We start from the raw sequence: 11,650 nt of genomic DNA, 5'->3' as shown, positions 1-11,650 counted from the left end.
AAGAATCTTCTAATAAATATTTTTAATGTGCATGAATAAATCCAACCACCCCTGTGACAGAGTTAAGTTTCACTTTTCCATGATCCTGACCGACAGAGGAGCATCTTGGCAGCAAGGATTAAATCTTTAACAATGTCTGAGTGTAGAATTGGATGCACTTTGAAATGGTAAAAGATCCAAAAAAAGTAAGATGCAAGTTGTGCCAACAGCTCATGTCCTACCACTCAACAACAACAAACACTGCAGCACGATTCTGCCGGCCAACGTTAACAAGTTGACTATAGCGCACTATTTGAAAAGACTCAAACAGACACAGGAAGATCACTTGAAAGACTGGATTTTTTTTTTTCGATCAGGTAGGGTAAAAGTGATTTCAAAACATTTCAGCCGATTCTAATTTGATTTTTGGATGCTGTGAATGTTTAGTTATGTTTAAGCTCCCCTGCACTTTTGCACTTTTCCCAAGGCATTTTGCACTTGTAACTTTTGATTTATGAATTTTAAGATTATGACCATTTAATTTTTTTTATTATTATTATTTTTATTTATTAGAACGGTATATTCTGTTCTAATTAAATTCTGTAAATTAATTTGATTGTTTTTCGGTGCATCAATGTTGCGCTGTAGAGTTAATGAAAACATCCTTCAAAGTTTTAAATCTGAAAGTGCACCATATATAAAGTTATTGTCTCTCAAATGTAAGAGTCGACTCAGAGTCAATTGAACGAGTCGTTTGTAAAACGAATCCCAGCCGTTTCGTTGTGACGTCACAATGAAACATTAGCATATTGCCCGCCCACTTATTGTGCGCGCAGACGCTAGGGAAAATTCATTTTTTCAACAATGCCACACAGTGGCAAGTCCGCAGTTTTCCTGTTGCCGTCAAGTCCGCAGTTTTACTTTTACACTGTTGCCGTGGGTTGTTTTTCATGTCGGCGAGTTGAATCGACCCAAAATAACAAGATAGTCCCTGGAATGCAATTTTTACCACGGGACCCCCCTGAAATTCGATTGGGCTAGTTTTGGGCTAGTTTTGAGGAGCAATTTGCTCCTATGCCATAGGAGAATATTCAGTTGTCAGACAAGACTGGAACTTCAAACAGGACCGGATTCTATGGTCGGATGAAACTAACAAAAGAGCTTTTTGGCAGCAAACCCACCAGATGGATTTGGTGCACACATGGATAAAAAGTACCCCACGCCCACGGTTAAATATACTGCTGGATTTTTAATGTTGTGGTCCTGTTTTTTCTGCTGGAGGTCCTGGACATCTTGTTCAGATACATGGTATCATGGATTCTATCAAATACCAACAGATAAAAAATCAAAACCTGACCGCTTCTGCTAGAAATCCAATAATGGGCCGTGGTTGGATCTTCCATCAGGACAATGATCCAAAACAAACATCAAAACCAACACAAAAATGGGTCACTAAGCACAAAATGAAGCTTCTGCCATGGCCTCTGACCTGAACCCTAAAGAAAATGAGTGGAGTGAACTGAAGAGAAGAAGCACCAGCATGGAGCTGGAATCTGAAGGATCTGGAGAGATTCTGCATGAAGGAATGGTCTCTGATCTCTTGTCAGGTGTTCTCCATCAGGCATTATAGGTGAAGACTCAGAGCTGTTATCTTGGCAAAAGGAGGTTGCAAAAAGTTTTGAATAAAAGGGTGCCAATAATTGTAGCCAACGTGTTTTGGAGAAAAACATTTATTTCATAATGTAAGTTTCCACCCTCTTTCAATTATTTTCCTTAAATGAAAGGTTAGAATTTTGTGAATTTTTTGAATGAAAGATCAAAAGGATAAACAATGCATTTTGTTCACAGCTGCTTTTGCTCATAATTACTAAGGGTGCCAATAATTGTGGAGGGCACTGTATGTCCAATTGATGTCGAAAATAAAAATCAAATTGACCGTCAATTTGACATCCACACACTGATGTCCAATTGATGTAGAAAAAAAAACATCAAATTGACGTAAATTTTTTACATCAATTTGACGTCCACACACTGTCGTCCAATTGATGTCGAAAAAAAAAACATCAAATTGACGTAAATTTTTTTTACGTCAATTTGACGTCCACACACTGATGTTAAAAAAAAACATCAAATTGACGTCAATTTTTTGACATCAATTTGACGTCCACACACTGACGTCCAATTGATGTTAAAAAAAACCATCAAATTGACCGTAAATTTTTTACATCAATTTGACATCCACACACTGATGTCCAATTGATGTCGGAAAAAAACTTCGAATTGACTGTCAATTTTTTAACGTCAATTTGATGTCCACACACTGTCGTCCAATTGATGGCGAAAAAAAAACATCAAATTGACGTCAATTTTTTGACATCAATTTGACATCTACACACTGACGTCTAATTGATGTTAAAAAAAAAAAAACATCAAATTGACGTAAATGTTTTACATCAATTTGACGTCCACACACTGATGTCCAATTGATGTCGGAAAAAAATATCAAATTGACGTCAATTTTTCTCAGAACTAATCATGCTTTCTGAACACCTTTTACCAGTCTTGAAGTTGTATTCTAGTCATGGTACATTGTATATTTTTCATGTTGTATTCATTCTTGCAAATGGCACTTTATTTCTCATATTTTCCATATCATTTCTCATTACATCTCACTGTGACAAAAGGGGACCTCCAAAGAGGCTGGTAGCCCGGGGCCTCACAAGACCGTAATCTGCACATCCTTTTTCTTCCTCTCTCTCATCCTCCCCTGTCATAGCACGGTCGTGTCCCTGGGAAGGTCTCCGTCTCAGAGCTCTATAAGATTAAGTCATGGACGGATGTTGAGGGAAAACGCTGACCTCTCATCCTCCCTTGTGCTCTGTCTTGAAGTTTTCTGTCCCGTCTTCTTCTTCGTTGTCTCCCTGATCTCCTTGTGCTCCTTTATCCTTGCCCTCATGTTTGCCCCCAAGCCTCATAGATTGTAATAATAAGAGCAATGATAATAACAGCGGCGGTGGCCTCAGCGGTGATGTAAAGAAACACAATATAACAATAACAAACACACTCCTCAGCCAATGGCCAGCGACTGACCTCAGCACTGATAGTGTGTGTGCGCGCGTTCGAGGGGAGAGCGAGGTTGCTGGCATGCTGTATATACGGTCACTTCCTCCCCAGTTTAAACAGAGCAGGCTGTGCTGGCAGCCTCCTCTCGCTCCTCCAAATGGTTTGCATCATGTTTGAACCCCCTTGCCACCGCGCCCCCTCCTTTTCTCCATTTCTTTCTTTTCCTCTCTTCCTCTCCCCATAAATCATCAAATATCTCAGACTTTATGTGAATCTGAAAAAGGGTGAAAGAGAGAAGAGGGAGAGACCTTTTTTTCTCTCTCCACTGAAGGGGCATAAGAAAAAGTCATAAAGTGGCTGGCGGATCTCTTTCCATCCGTCCCCAGCGAACAGGGCTCTCTGGTATCACTCTGCTCTGGTCCTTTTCAGCCCTCAGCACATTTACATAGTACATCGTTTCGGACATAAGATCCATTCGTGTTTTGAACATAATTACCTTCTTTTTCTGTTTTGTAGACTTTCTGGATAGATACACTGGAGAGAGGCAGGAAATGGAAAGAGGAGTGGGTTAGGACATGTTGTAGCAAGACTCAGACCTGGATGACCTGTGCTAACTACTGCACCACAGTTCTAACATACTGTACTTAAATTTACCACACTTACACCACAACCAGGTGAAGCACAGCAAGCTAGCATCTGGAAGTCATTTGTCAATTTACAATGAAAGTGAAAATGTTACGTAATGTGGCAAAATAACAGCCAATCAGAAGATATAGCTGCTTTCAGAATCGCATATTCTCTGAGTAGGTACTTCTTTTGAATGAGTACGTACTTCTTACTGTTTAATAGTGTGATCAGATTTACGATTTCTGTTTGATGGATGACTAAAAGGTGGGGAAAAAAATCCCAAACCTTTCCTTTAAAGTCATATGTAAGCACCTGAATATCTTAGAGACTTGAGAGTTTGCTCTTTTGACTGTAAGGCCCTGTTTACACTAGTACGTTTTCGTTTTAAATCGCGTAAATTTTGCTATGGTTATGCCTGGTATCCACATTAGTCCAGAGTTTTCGACCCTTGAAAATGAAGAAACACTGCAGACCCCATTTTAGTTTGAAAACATCAGGGTTGCATTTCAGTGTAGATGGACCAAAACAGAGACTTGTGAAAACGAAGGCTTGGCTGCCCACATTCGCTCCCTGATTAGGTCTTCCACAGTCGCAGAGGCTGGTCTGTTATTGTCATCTTCCGGTAGCATAATGGTCATATGATGACCATTGCTTGATGAATCAGGTAAGGATATGCAATGATCCAGAAGGCCCAATCAGGGAGCGAATGTGGGCAGCCACGCCTTCGTTTTCAAAGGTCTCCATTTTGATCTGTTTACACTGAAACACAACCCTAGAGTTTTCAAACTAAAATGGGCTCTGCAGCATTTCCAAAAGTCTCCGTTTTCAAAGGCCTAAAACTCCGGAGTAGTGTGGACTCCAGGCGTAACTCTAGCGAAGGTTATGCGCTTTAAAACAAGCCTAAGAAACTTCTTAGCAACACTCTAAAAACCATTAAGAATGTTTTGGAAACCGCATAGCAACACACTAAAAACAGCTCAGAACACTTTAACAACTGCATAGCAATGCCTTAACAACCAACCTGGCAACATTTTCTCAATAAATGGTTCTCGTACTTACTTAGTGACCATTAAAACTTATGTTCTGTATAGTATGAATGTGTGTTGGATGTAATCCGGACATTCTACATTTGTCATGTTGTCATTGTCATGTTACCAACTACATTGTCACTTCATAGTAGGATAGTAGGATGTGCATTTCAGAATCTCGTCGGAAATAGTAGGTCAAGATACATTTAGGTAAAATTTTATTTTGTTGGTCACCTTTTTACATTCTGTAAGATTATTAGTAATATGTATTTGTAGAGTATTAGTAGACTGTCTGCTTAATATCTGCTAGCACATTATTTTGATGCTCCCCCAACCTACATTCTACTGACAATAAGTAACTTTGCAAATACATGTCAGCTACTTATTCTATAGAATACTTACCACCCACGTAGAAGGCAACGTTCTCAGGACCTTGCGCAACATTCCCTAAAAGTTCTCAAAAGGTGATGAAAATTCCAAACCTTTATAGAACATTCGGGACGTTCCTAAAACGTCCTCTTTTGGTAATGAAAGTGCTGCAGTTTAAGGTTCCTTAAATGACTTTAGGGGGACGTTCCATTTTGGCTATTTTATGGTCAAAAAAGAATGTTACAAAGAGGACATTTGGGACATTAACAGAACGTTCCCACACGGTCCTCCGTTGGTCATTTAATAACGTTCCCGATATGAGTTTAGGGGGACGTTCTATTTTGGTTATTTTATGGTCATGCAAGAACGTTACAAAGAGGACATTTGGGAAGTTAACAGAACGTCCTATAGTAATAGTCCCCTAAACATCCTGAATGTTCCCTGAAGGTCCACCAAGTAACATTCCCCAAACCTTAAAAGAATTCCACATCGTGACCGTCTCTGAACGGTACTAGGTGACAGGTTTCCCCACTAGAAATTTTATGTTCCCAGAACATTCTCAGAACGTCCACTGGTATTAAAGGCGTTGTCTAGTAACATTCCTGGAACGTTCAGGGATGGTCACGATGTGGAGTTCTGTTAAGGTTTGGGGGATGTTATTTGGTGGACCTTCAGGGAAGTCAAGTCAAGTTACCTTTAATTATATAGAGCTATTTACAATGTAGATTGTGTCAAAGCAGCTTTACATTGATAATTGGTACATTATTTTGGCTGCACAGCAGCTCTTAAAGAATAATGTCAATGCAGGCAGATCAAAGCAGTGTTGAATATCAAATGTCAAGTGTCCCCAACTAAGCAAGCCAAAGGCGGGAACATTCAGGACGTTCTGGGAATGTTTATGGGACTATTACTATAGGACGTTCTGTTAACTTCCCAAATCCTCTTTGTAACGTTCTCGAGTGACCATAAAATAACCAAAATAGAATGTCCCCCTAAACCAGTGGTCTCAAACTGCCGGCCCGCGGGCCATTTACGGCCCACCCTCCCCCTCTACCCGGCCCGCAACTGATCTCAAAAATAAAACATAATCCAGCCCGCTAAATTATTATTATTATCGAGTTGCTATCTGTCTGATATGCAATGAAAAAGTCGCCGTTCTATGGGGGCATTCACATATCGCGTCACATAAGCGGCCGCGCTGCATTCTCCTTCTTTCCAATGCGCTTTCGCTCCAGTGGCGTCTGTCGTTGCTATGCAACCATGAGCCGCGCTCTCAACCGCGTCGCTTCTATTATGAGCGCGCTTGCCTAAATTACAGTAAAAGCACTCGACTTTAAATCACGAGCGTCGATTTAAACTACCGAAACGCGTCTGATGCAGCCATTAAACGTTACCAATGCTCAAACGGCATCTTGGACAAATGCGCTGTCAGGTGTCTGTCAAGGAACAGAAGAGTGTACAAATGTATTCAGGGATTGTATTTGTTCAGTAGCCTACAGTGTTGGTCAGTGCAAAATTTTAATGTTATTTAAGCTAACATAAAGTAAGGGAAAATACTTCCACTAAATATTAAAAACTAATAATGTATGTAACAATGAGAGAATTGTATTTTTTGTCAAAATAAAGTTTTTATATATATATATATATATATAGAGAGAGAGAGAGAGAGAGAGAGAGAGAGAGAGAGAAATTGTTCATTTTTGACCCCTCCACGCCACAAGTGTTGATGGTTTTGTTCCTAAATTACTATTTTTTTTTTTTATTCCATGCACCTTGCTGGATGTGAGAAGTTGCACCAGACTATTGCAATTAATAGTATATTAGTAGTATTATATTAGTGATAGTATTATATAATTATATTACACTCTGTAACAATGAGAGAGACACTGCTGTTTACATTTAGTATGGTAAATAAAATATTTATAGTATAGGTATAAAGATATTTTAGTAGGCAAATTTGATGTAAATGAGAAATAATGCAAGGGAAAGTAAATTTTCTGAAATGTTGCGCTTTCTTGCGCTTGAATGTTAATATGGCCCTCCTATGAGGTGTCAATCACAGAAACGGCCCCCTGTCAATTTGAGTTTGAGACCCCTGCCCTAAACTCATATCGGGAGCGTTATTAAATGACCAACGGAGGAGCGTGTGGGAACGTTCTGTTAATGTCCCAAATATCCTCATTGTAACGTTCTTATGTGACCATAAAATTAACCAAATTGGAATGTCAACATTTGCATCAATTAATGTTTTTTTTTATGAGCTTTTTTTAAAATTTATTATACAGACAGAGTTTTGAGCGGTGTCTTTTAGACTCACACAGACATCATGAATCAGCGTATGATCCTCAACAATGGTGACACTAAACAAAAACCTTTTTTGTGACTTTAGTAGCTTGTTTTGTGATGCTCAGAGTTGATCTGTTTATCTGAAAATTTTGTCACCATTGTTGAGGATCATACGGAGAATCGTGATGTCTGTGTGATAAAGTCAATACGTCAAGGGTCAGGAGCCCAACTAAAGCAAGCGCTTTCCTCTGTAACGGTGACATTTATAAATTTTGATAAAACATCAACACCTCATTAAGAAGTTTTGTATGAAACAAACAAAGTCAGAGTGGTTTGTAATAATTGAAGATACTGAGATCTAGAGAGATCTGTGTTTAATGTTCTGTTTCTGTTATCTGAGTTTTGTGAGGTCACCATTGTGCTGGAGAGTAGAGCCTGTGCTTCAGTCAGTGATGATCCAGAAACACTGATGTTCTGCTGCATGTTGCTTTATTTAAAGCAGTTTTTTTTTTTGTAAGACATTTAAGAAAAATTAGTTTTTGTTTGAACAGCAACTTTCATTAGTCAATTTAGCTCTAATTTTCAATTCAATTATTGACAAGGGCAGCAGGAACGTTCTGAGAACATTTCCAAATAAAGTATGGTTCCCTAAACATTCAGAGAACGTCTTGAAAGTTCCCTGAAGGTCCACCAAATAACATCCCCCAAACCTTGAAAGAAGTCCACATCGTGACCGTCTTTGAACGTACTGGGAACGTTACTAGACAACGTCCTTAACACCAGTGGGAACGTTTTGTTCAGAACGAGAATGTTCTGGGAACGTAAAATTTCTAGAGGGGCATACCCCTAATAGTCTGCCATTACTCAACTAATACTCTAATAAGAGTTAATTGACATGTAATTGACATCACTTTACTTTACCAAAAAAGTAAAGACCTGGGCATTTCTGTAGCCCAAATGGTAAAGCATTGTGTTAGCAATGCCAAGGCAGGAACTGATCAAAAGCAGGAACTGATCAAATTTAAACACTGGAAAGATATTTTAACACTAAAATTTAAAACTGTTAATTTGATGTTTTGTAATATAAAGCAATGACATTAATGCCTTTTTAAGTGTGGCTTTTTTGGAATGCTGTAACTGCAAATTGTGCCAGTCACAGATATTTATCTGTGTGTATGTTAGAGAGCTGAACAGAGAGCTCAGCGAGAAGATGAGTTGTGCCTGTTGGCAGCGAGTATGTCATTTGCCGTGGGTGAGCTGTCACTCTTTTTCCCCTGGCTCCACAATCCCCGCCCACCGTTTAGTCATAAAGGAGAATCACCGTAAATCCAGAGGAGGTCCTAATAAATCAGACCACAGCTAACTGTGATCCTCAGCCAGGCTGGTAGTGCATGTGTGTGTGTGTGTGTGCAGCTACATGGGTGGGCATACATTACTGTCAGCTACTCTGATTAAACGACTCTGGCTTTATGAACAGAGAGAGGGGTAAAGTGGGGACATCCCCACACCCTGCAGCCTTTGGCTTTTTCCCCCCATTTAGATCATATCAGTTCACCTCAAAGCAGCATCAAGATCCATTTAAAGTGATTTAAGTGTTTTTGAACAGCAAACAGGTGTGTGCAGGTATCACTTTCAGAGCTTATCAGCTACACATTTGCATTTGTGTGCCTCCCACACCGATCGCTGGCTTCACGGCGAATATTAAACACTTTACAGGAGGCCTGGGATCCATTTGAAATTTTATAAGAGCAAAGCATGTTATAGTAATTACTGACTCCATTTATTAGCATTTCCACTAATATGACTAATTTGTTTTCCTTTTACTCTGTCGATTTCTTCTGCTCGCTTTCCACCCAGTGAATAAATGCTTGTGCTTCTGCAAATGTACCTTGAATATACTTACTCATTTGTATTTCAAAGGAAGTCTGCTGCCCCAAGCATTTGCTCGGCTGACTAAACTTGTTCCTCTCTGGAGATGGATCAGACAGGAGTTTTATGAGTCCTGGAGAGAGAGACACTGCCATATCCACTCACTAACCCCAGGGCCTGGCTCAGGTGGGACACACAAACGAAAGATTTCCTTCAGGTGAGAGGCAGATGACTCAGAATCAACCGATCAGAGGAAATGTGGGTTAACTGGTTGCTATATTAAAACTCCACCTCCTCGTGTGACTTTGTGACCCCTTTTTAGTTATTACTCTAGCTTTCCACCATGCGTGAATGTGTGAAAAACGCTCTTTTCATTTGTGCCCCTCCCCTCTCGTACTGTCATTTTCATTTCTGCCTCAACGGATCTTGCGGTTCCCACACTTCTGTGTTCTGGTAGTGAGTAGCTTCTCTGACAGTATTTGTCCCATCACGCTCCATTACTGTCATACTATGCTTTAATTGTCGCTGTCTGTTTTGGGTTATAATATAGCAGCATAACTGTGGTCAGTGGCTTTTTATGATGATTATGTGTTCGCTGAGATGGCAAGTCAATCTACAGGCATGCTTTAATTAAGCGAGCAAAATGGGAGTCTGTGCACTCACAAGTCGTTTGGGTAATTAACGGCAATTACTTGGAAGATCATTAGATTAGTTGTGAGAAAGAGCTTTGCATGAAATGGGTTGGGGTCATCATATGATAAGTCTCTGAGAAATTGTATATTTCATAAATAAAAAATGAAGACTTGATTGCACATGATAGTGTTGACGGCTCATCATTTTTGTTAAATATGTAAAAAAATGATAGTGCCTCATTTTCAATGCAAAGTGTAGGTTTTTGTTGTTAGTAGCTGTAAGTAGTTCCAAATGCAATCTAACATGTTAATAAAAATTGCTATGTGGTGTTTGAGAAAATGTTGTTGAGGCATGCTTAAGTATTAGTATTGCTCATTGCCAAGTTAGGGGCTTCAGCATGTAAATATTCATTTGAAATTTCATGTCTTTCCCCATTCAAGTAGACATAGCTGTGTACTTGACTGGAAGTAGCTGCCCAGGGGTTAGAAATTATGGTCGTTGAGTGAAGTAACTTGTTCTAAAGGACTTTGATGATAACTCAAATTGTGCAGCTTGTTGAAGAGAGGTGTGCTATTTAATTTTGATCGGATGCTCTATTTTTCCTGCCAGATGGAAAACAAGTCCCATAAAAGAAGCCACACAGATCTAGTTATAAGTATAGGTAACTTTAGGTGGTTCTTTGGCACCGCCAAGCAATGCCCCAGAATGGTTTTTAAGAATTTTAAGTTCTGGTTTAGTAGAGATTAATAATATTCTGCCAAATGTAGTACTATTAAACTATTAAATAAATCTCATCTCAGCCGTTTTAGTCAACATAAAAAACGACTTATAAAAAAGAATTAGTTCACTTTAAAATGAAAATTACTCCAATATTTACTCACCCCCAAGCCATCCTAGGTGTATTTGATTTTCTTCTTTCTGATGAACACAATCGGAGTTATATTAATAAATATCCTGATGTGTCCAAGCTTTATAAAGGCAGTGAACGGGGGCAACGAGTTTGAAGCTCAAGAAAGTGCATCCATCTATTATAAACGTACTCCACGCGGCTCCAGGGGGTTAATAAAGGCCTTCTGAAGTGAAGCAATGCGTTTTGTGTGAAAAAATATCCTTATTAAACAAGTTATAAAGTAAAATATCTAGCATCTGCCAGACACCTTCCTACGCCTTTCCTATTCTACTTACAATACAAGAAAGATATCCATATTTAACAAGTTATGAAGTAAAACATCTAGCTTCCACCAGACCGCCTTCCATATTCAAGTTGCATACGGAAGGTGGTCTGGTGGAAGCTAGATGTTTTACTTTATAACTTGTTAAATGTGGATATCTTTCTTACACGAATGCATCGCTTCGCTTCTGAAGGCCTTTAGTAACCCCCAGAGCCGTGTGGAGTATGTTTATGGTGGATGGATGCACTTTATTGAGCTTCAAACTCATTGCCCCCATTCATTGCCAGAATTTGCTGCTATAAAGCTTGGATGCATCAGGATATTTATTAATATAACTCCAATTGTGTTCATCAGAAAGAAGAAAGTCATATACACCTATGATAGCTTGAGGGTGAGTAAATCTTGGGGTAATTTTCATTTTAAAGTGAACTAATCCTTTAAAAAAATACAAAATGGCGTAATAACTTTTTTTGTGAGGGTTATGTTTGAATTTTGCTAATGGAAATAAATATCATTAGCTCAATATGAAATCAATCGATAAAGTCAGTTGAAATCAAAGTAAAGTTCCTACTAAAAACTGTCTGACTGTGTGTTTCATATTCTCTTACAGAGAATGGGGTGGGG

Source organism: Megalobrama amblycephala, linkage group LG16 (assembly GCF_018812025.1).
Source record: "Megalobrama amblycephala isolate DHTTF-2021 linkage group LG16, ASM1881202v1, whole genome shotgun sequence".
NCBI classification, from domain to species: domain Eukaryota; kingdom Metazoa; phylum Chordata; class Actinopteri; order Cypriniformes; family Xenocyprididae; genus Megalobrama; species Megalobrama amblycephala.
This window is presented reverse-complemented; position numbering follows the sequence as displayed.